The following is a 9,222-nucleotide window of genomic DNA, read 5'->3' on the forward strand; positions in this document are numbered from 1 at the left end:
CTTCGGACGTACACTATTTTAATTGTGTTATCTCATTTTTTTCCCCGGGCAATGGGTATATACCAGGCATGGGGCGAATTACATTGCAATGTAATGCCTTATATTTCAATTACTTTGACAAAACCATGCATTAAATTACAATTACTATTACATGCATCTATCAAAGTAATGCATTGAATTACACATTACATTTGTAAATTTTATTATCAAGTGAATAGAAAAATCAAACATCTAGAAAAACCACATGAAGTCACAAATACATCTCTGTGTTTTCTCTAAAAAGAAATTACAGAAATGAAGTTTAATACTTATTTTAACTTAATGTTGACTTTACTTTTATAAATATACATTTGTTTTTTTAATTTCAATCAAAATATTCACTGAGAATTTCTTTCCTTATTATATAATAAACATAGAGTTTAATTTATGACTAAGTGTCAAAATGGCGAAAAGACTGATTGTAAAACAAACTAATTAGTGTTTTATGACAATGTTCAATTATTTATTATTTAAATATCACAAGGTATTCATTGATCTTTTGACAACAATGGAACACTTTTACAGTAATGCTTTTCAAATAGCAATCTTTTTATGCAGGAAAATGTATGAAATAAAATGAAATAAAAAAAAGTAACTCAATCTGATATGCAGTGTTGTGTTATCCATTTAGAATTATAATTTGGTCATTCTAGTATTTATACCACTTTTTAAATGTATGTGTGAAATATTACAGACATAATAATACAATATCTTAATCATTGAAAGTCGTACCTTAAGATGAGTTACAAAATTTGATGTTATCCTTAGATATAACAGAAAAGCAGTGTTTGCATTTTGCCTTGAAATTTGTATTTTTATCATTAATATTTCCAGGAAAGTAAAAAAAGATCTAGAGAATTCGACATGTCTCTTCAATATAACAAAATCCACTGCAAATGATCACTTTTCACTAAAGTAGATTAACCATTTTTTTCAAGTTCTACATGGGACTAGGTTATATACCGCTGCTTGTGGACTATTAGTCCTCGAAGATATGATCAGATTGGTAGTCCGTGATTCGGAAATGACGTGATTTATGAATACTTTTTTTTCATTTTCCTTTTTTAAAAAAGAAAGAATTGAGAAATTAAGGATTTAACTCTCTCAGGTAAGTTGACCCTAAATTGATTTAGCTTTTATTTTAGGTTTCTTTTCGTCATATAGCTTTTCCTGATATTCATATAATGAAGACATAATCTTTCAAGCAGTTTAAATGAGGTCTGGGGCTGGCATGTCAGTAACTGCTAGTAGTCTGTTGTTATTTATGTATTATTGTTATTTTGTTTATTTTCTTTTGTTTCCTATTCTGACATCGGACTCGGACTTCTCTTATACTGAGTTTTACTGTGCGTACTGTTGTGCATTTGTTTTTTTCTACATTGGCTTGAGGTATAGGGGGAGGGTTGAGATCTCAAAAAACATGTTTAACCCCGCCGTATTTTTGCGCCTGTCCCAAGTCAGGAGCCTCTATAGCCTTTGTTAGTCTTGTATCATTTTTAATTTTAGTTTCCTGTGTATAATTTGGAGTTTAGTATGACGTCCATTATCACTGAACTAGTATACATATTTGTTTAGGGGCCAGCTGAAGGACGCCTCCGGGTGCGGGAGTTTTTCGCTGCATTGAAGACCCATTGGTGGCCTTCGGCTGTTGTCTGTTCTATGGTCGGGTTGTTGTCTCTTTGACACATTCCCCATTTCCATTCTCTATTTTATTTCACGTGTTTTGGTATTTATACATTCTTTGCTTTCAAATATTTTCTCTTGAGGTTACTTCAGACAAGGGAAGCGTTGCGGATGCATACAATATATAGAGTGCAATTCATTTTTTAACCTAGCTTCATATAGATGAATAATTAGTTATCCTTGAAAATCACTTCGTGGTTTTATAACAAACAGTTTCCTTCTGTTTTAGGAGTTATTCATTTTACACCACAACCAGTTAATTTAGCATATTAAAAAAATGAAACAAAGTGACTTAGTTAACATTTGGTCTAGAAATTATGCTAAATTTGTTTTCACTTTAAAAGAAGTGGAAAGTCCCCCTTATGTACACAACCATTTTTCTCAATGTTCTATTTTACAAATGTGGAAAAAAGTCTACGTCAATCTGATTTATTCATCACACTTTTTCATGAGTGTTTTTTACTTCTGTTTAATAACGTTTTATTTAGCCCTAGTCATGAAAGCAAGGAAATAATTATTTTATCTCTGATTATCATAAATGTGTAAAATTTGTTCATACCCTCTTCGTAGCTATTTATATATATTGTTACTTTTAACGATTTTTGCACACTTTATTTAAGTACGCTGGGTTTTTGTTCGACAGAAATAAGTTTTTGAAGTCTCAAATGACCTGACTATGTATTTAACTTTCATATAATTTTAGGATTCCAAAAGAATGAATATTAAATGATTTTTAAATAACGAAGGGTTGAATTCAAAATTATAACATGTCATCTCTTGAACAAGATCTCTGCTAAGTATAACGAAACATCTTGCAAAAGATCTCTGCTAAGTATAACGCAACATCTTGCAAAAGATCTTTGCTAAGTATAACGCAACATCTTGCAAAAGACCTTTGCAAAGTATAACGCAACATCTTGCAAAAGACCTTTGCAAAGTATAACGCAAATAATACAAAATATTAACCTTCTATTCAATGATGCACCATATTACTTACCTTGCCGAATTTCCAATACTACTATTGATAAAATAATTAGCAAAATTACAGTCCTCATCTTTTCAAATGAATTATGCAAACGTTCTTTCAAATAATGTTTTCAAAAGCCCCTCCGTACCGCCACATTCAAAAGACATATTTAAGTACTTGGAGGCAGGATGTTGGTTTCCATTGGCTCACTGTACTTACGGTATAGCATATTAGGCATATAATTTCCTTTTTACTGCACCCATTTATTGTACGACCATATCTTTTACTATTCTAGAGCATTCCACAGGAACAGGACGGCGGGCAATTATTTTCAAAGAAGTCAATTTTTCCTATTACGTCTTCTGATTTAAAAAACGATATATGAACAGTATTAAGTAAATAGACTTTAAACTATGAATTACTTTTTTTCGAATGATGAATTTTAGTTTTCGCCAAAAACAAAATGCAGGTAAAAGTGGTAAAATTTAGAAAGACAATCTGTGTTTGTAAATTAATAGTAAATCACCTTAATATATTGATTCTTCAAATTAATGCTTTGAAAAGTTTTGCGATCAATTATAACACAGGGAATGTTGCACTATGACATATTTTGATGATTCCTGTTATCATTTTTTTTTTTAACTACAGCCCTTGATCCGTAAACATTTTAAAAAGAAAACAAGTTAACTGTATAATGCAATGAAGTTTATTATGTAAATAACCAAATCTGAACTTTTTGTGTCACCGATCAGTCCAAACCGTGACATATAACCATTTGGGTAATGAGTTTTATAAATTGTTTCACTTGAAATGCATAAAAAATGGTGTGTAGAAAATTCTTGTACTTTGTTATAAATATCTAGATTTTCTTGTTGTCGAAATACAAAGAGCATACATCAATTCTTACACCTTTAAATTTATAAAATGCTGATGCAAAGCATCTTTCCTGTCACCAAATGTTTATCTATATATATGTACTTGACTTAAAGTATCACTTAACCCTTAGCGATAATAAAACACGTTAATCTTCAAACTTTGCTAGTGAACTTTCCAAGAAAGAATTATTATGTCTTCCTGGTAGTTTTTACGACGAATATACACAAACACTAAATGTCGCAGGCATGTTGTATTCAAGTAATCTTAACTAAATTTGACAGATTTTAAGACCCCAAATGCAACCTTCAAAAACGAGGTGTTGCTTCCAATAACATTGAAGACGATGACTATCGGTTGAACTTAAATTCAAAATTTTGCCAAGTGTTTATGGGTTAATAGATACAATAGTCTCTGATTTGCTGAAGTTTGAATGTTCGTTATCATCTTGGGTAGTTTTGCTATCCTTTCAATTGTTTAGTAAAAACTGATTAATAACACCAGGCTGATTAGCTGCCTCGTTTGCAATAATACCACGTCTTCTTAAATTTGTATTATTGTGATACGTCATCAAAGATATCAGGCTTAGAGTAAGTCACTTCTTTACTTCTTACAATAAAAGGATTATAAAAAAATAAGGAAAAATTTCGAATATTTGGAGGAGTATAGCAGATCACTTTTGGCATGTATTGTGTTATAAATTTATACCAGCAATTATGATAACCAGTTATTGAAAGGACATTTTGATCCCAGATATACCTGTAATAATACATGCACGATCGGTCGTAATTTAACTTGTAAAGTATTTCGTCGTTGTAGTAGGAGTCTATTTATATTTGTTAACTGACAGGAGTAACACAAAAATATACATTTGTATTTATCAAGTAGCAACTAGAACTAGAACTATTAAAAACATTTTTTTTTTTGGGAAGAAAAATAAGGACCAGTTCTATCGTAGAACTGTCAGAATCTGTTCTAATGTAGATGCGTTATAAATGACACAAACTATCGCAGCTGTCTTATGGGATTTTTGCTAAAAAAATATTCTGATCCCCAATTTGATGAAAAAATTTGTGGTGAAGCAGATAACATAAAAAAATATTCTGAATCCAGATTTCCCCCATACCTTAAAGTGTTAAATTTTGAAAAAAAAATGATTGATAGCGTCGAAAAACTAAAAAAAAATGTTTGCGCTTTGCGCGAAAAAAAATTCTGACTAAAAAAAAACAATAACCCCCACTCCCTTGAAGTTAAATGGTTGCTCCCTTAAGTAAGGAAGGAAACATACCACTAATATTAATTAACAAAAACAATATGTTCATTTTTGGAAATATTATTACACATTTCGAGGATAAATACGAACGAAATCCCAGAATTTTTGTTTATTAGTAAAGATTTAAGTTTTTTTAATATTAAAAACAAAACAAACGTCAAACAAATATGACAGAAAGAAAATATATAGATGAATGAATAAATTACATATACCAAATAATTTACACAAATAATTATATAAAAAGATAAAACTTTCAAAAATTGTTCAAGTATCTAACTGTCGGAATCTGTTCTTGGGATCCAAAACTGTTCAAAGCTACAGCTGTCAAAAACTGTTAAATCGTTTTATCGTCTGGTCTATAAATTTACTGATTATGTCCTATTCCAGATTATGACATTTGTACTGCGTGTGGATTCGCCTAGTTGCATGCATAATAGGTAAGTGACACTGATCACGGCAACGCACCGGTCCCGCTCTTTATGTTTTTTTTTTTTTTTTTTTTTTACCTTTATTTTTTCCCTCTTAATTGATTTATGAGATTTGAACATCGGTAAACTACTGTTGTCTCAAATTTAGGATAAAATAGCGTCTGTCAAAGTTAGCATGTACTTCCATATACGAATCACCCGCCTTGCGAATCCTCACTCAGTAAAAATGTTACAATCGGGAATAGGACACAATCAGGAAAATTACAGATAAGACAACTATTCTGGTATCTAATGAGAAAAACATGACCTTGTACAATGCCAAACTAAAGATATCGACAGATTGTAGTACCGTGAAAGTACATATAAAGTAATTTTTAGTATAGTGTCGATTTCTGTCGTTCTTTTTCATAACTCTGTTTTAGTAGTGTTTGTGTTATGATCACACATACTTCTGCTAATATGTGAGCATGTACACGCGTAAAGTATCAGTTGGGATATGTAGACGTCATACGGTGAGGAAGATGGTATGTTTCTGCTGAGAAATGGAAAGTTGAAATTATCACGTATATCATAAATTTTAGTTTGAAGTTGTCCATCTGTATCAATATCGAGGAAAAGGGCTAATGTCTGTTTAATAAGGTCGTAACAGTTGACAATAAATTCAAAAAAGAAACTGAAAAACAGAGTGAAATATAATCTATAAAGAAATTTATATTAGAAATACAGGTCAATGTGTTGTTTAACAGAATGTGACAATTTATCATTATTAACTTAAGTTTGTAGATAACCTTTTTCCCCATAAGTCATTTGATTTTGAAATAAAAACTACAAAGTTAACTTCAGTAATATAAGTAAGTATGACAGCTCGTATTTTTTTTTTTATATACCATAAATATCAGATGATGCGGTTCTTGGTATCATAATGCATGCAAATATGCAATGTAAACTAGTGGAAATATTAAACCAGTTATACGACAACGTGATTAAGTTTAAGAAAGATATTCTTAATCGGATGTTCAGAATATATATTGGAGTTGTATACTTTAAGAAAACTCGTCTTTCGAAAGCATGTTTTCTTACGGACGGAAATAGAAACGCCCATCGGTTATCAAATAACATATATACAAACGACAGTGGTAAAGTAAATGATGATTGAAGCAACTGTAAATAATCCATATTATCTTTGTTTTTTTTTCTCTTTTGTATCGTTTTTTTATTTTATTTTTTGTATGGCCAGTAAAATGGTTACGACATAGGTCAAAGTACATGCTTTGAAACTTTTGTTATGTCCATTTAAAAAAAAAAGTTTGTTAATGAGTTATTTTCAATTTCTAAGTCAGTCCTTGAAGGCATAATGGAGATGAAAACTCTATTCTAATCGTATACTCAATAAAATTGTAATTGTTTCGGCCTTCCAACTGTTAAAGAACCACTGATGATTCTTGTGTATATGTATGGCTTACTAATTTATAAACCTGGTATCGTTGGTGAAATTTTAAAACCACTTAGTCGATGTTACTGGTGGTAGGCATATCGCCCTCCAGGGTATAAATAGCCCGCTAGTCAGAACTTCTGTTCGTGTTCTATGATTGATGCGGTCTGTGATTCTTAGAGGAGAGGCAAAAGATACCAAAGGGACATTCAAACTCATAAGTCGAAAACAAACTGACAATGCCATAGCAAAAAATAGAAAAACTGAGAAAAGACAAACAACAGTGCAAAAAACACAACACAAAATTCCAAAGACTGAGCAACAAGAACCTGGGGGTGATCTCAGGTGACATTTTAAAACCACTTAGTCGATGTCACTGCTGGTAGGCGTATCGTCCTCGAGGGTATAAAAAAACTCAGTAGTCAAAACTGTTCTGTTTTTGATTGATGCGGTCTGTGAATCTTAGAGATATGTGGGAAATATTCTGACACAATGGCAAAAAAAGACGAAAACCTAAGAAAAGACAAACAACAGTGCACAAAACACAACATAGAAAACTAAGGACTGGGCAAAACAAATCCCACCAAAAAAAAGGGGATGATCTCAGTTGATACAAGTGTTTGGTAAATTAATTCCTCATAAAATCTTAGAAATCATTCGAAACACTTATAGTTTTTTTAACTCCGTAGTCATACTGTCACAATCTTTTTTGGTGTTGTCAGTGCTCTTCATAATCGTTATTGATTTGGACATCTTACTGGTTTGTTTTGAGCGTTTCTTGTGACTCTTGTATAACGCCTGGTATCTTTAATGAGCGTTTACAGTTTCATTTGGCTAAGAAATAAACGCTGACGCTGTGACAAGTCTAGCAAGAAGAGACAAAATAAATTACTTCAACACACAAATATTTACATTTCTAACCCAGTTTGAATATGATTTTACATGAGTAATAAGACCTTAAATATTGAGAAGTTGATATGAACCAATGTCAAGTAAAAACTGACAGGGAGTAATTTTTTCTCACAATTACTCCTCTTCGCAGCGATCAAGTACTTCTTTCCAGGACGTAAAACATTCCGTCTTAAATCTATATACAATAGTTTAATATATAGTATAATAGGATTTCAAAAATGATTTTTCTTTATCATACATTTCTATTTCCATTTCTTTTGTTTTGTAATTTAAGGATGTTAATGGTCTCCAGTGAATTCTCCAATTTGATTTTGGAGGGTATGGTGAGTAATTTTTATTGCATATATACGAGAAAAACAAAGGATATGGGGTATCCATCCATGACACAAAATCAGCACATACACAGCAAAAAACACACAAAAAGCAAAGGAACAGTGCTTTAATTGCTGTTCTTCATCTCAAAGTCACAATGGAGCATTCAACAGGGAGCAAAAAACTCTCACCTCACTACAAGTTTAATAAGACGTCGCTTAGAACCGGTTTGAGCGGAATTCTTTGCAAAATAATTCGAGTAAACTTTGTAAAATGTAACATCACCATATCGGGTCCGTTGTCCTATAGCCAAGTTTCCCCCATGCCATTTTTTCCGGAGATCGATCCAGTTACCCCCCCCCCCCCCCCTGGAAAAATGGGCATGATCCAACTGCCCCCCCCCCCACCACCCTTTAGCGTGATGGGGACAAATAGTCAAACCCATGTTCTAGTTGAAAACCACACGAAGAAAGAATGTGGCAGGATGGTAACAGTTTTTGTAGGAATGTCTGAAACATATGATAGTTAATAACCTCACTCTTGTTGGTCAAATTTGATGACATCATAGAAATATATTAAGGTCTACTTGTTTAACGGTGTTTGGTTTTGAATAAATCATGACAAACATTGTCCTTTTTTTATCTTTGAATGATAAGGTAATTTAAGTATTTGTTGGGATAGTTCTGTCGGCATTCAAGCTCCACATTCATAAAGGTATACAGCAAAATTCTTAGCACCCTTTAGTGTAAAGGTTTGTCTCCTGTATATTTATAGGTCCGTAATTTTGTTTCATTTAAGTGCAAAGTCCTTTCAAGATATTTGCATCAATAAGTAATGTGACTTCGATGTAACATATACTGCCGGAAGCAATGATAAATAAGAATATGAACCGCTTGTGTTATTGTGTAATCCCTTTCATTTATAAAGTTTCATTGATCTGAATCAATTGTTTTGACAGATCTTTTATATTTGATATAACCTCGGGCCATTTCTAAACGAAAAATCTACCTCTGTTAACGGATAAACGTTTCTCTCCGAAGAGTTTGGCTTTTTTTTAACAAGTCCATACTTAATAGTGTCTGGCATGTAATCTAAATGCGAATAGGTCGGATTTTTGGACAGAGTCAATATATGAATGGGAAAAATTTTTCGAATGCAAACGGCACCACCCCTGGTATAAATTCTAGGCCCAATCCCACCCCCAAATCCCATACCTTCTTAGTCACATGCGTGTCGTTAAAACGAACACAACTTGTACCTAACATTTCTTCTATGCAACCCAAGCCGGAAAACAGATTATTTT

This window comes from Mytilus californianus, unplaced genomic scaffold, assembly GCF_021869535.1.
Source record: "Mytilus californianus isolate M0D057914Y unplaced genomic scaffold, xbMytCali1.0.p SCAF_6, whole genome shotgun sequence".
In the NCBI taxonomy this organism is placed as follows: Eukaryota; Metazoa; Mollusca; class Bivalvia; order Mytilida; family Mytilidae; genus Mytilus; species Mytilus californianus.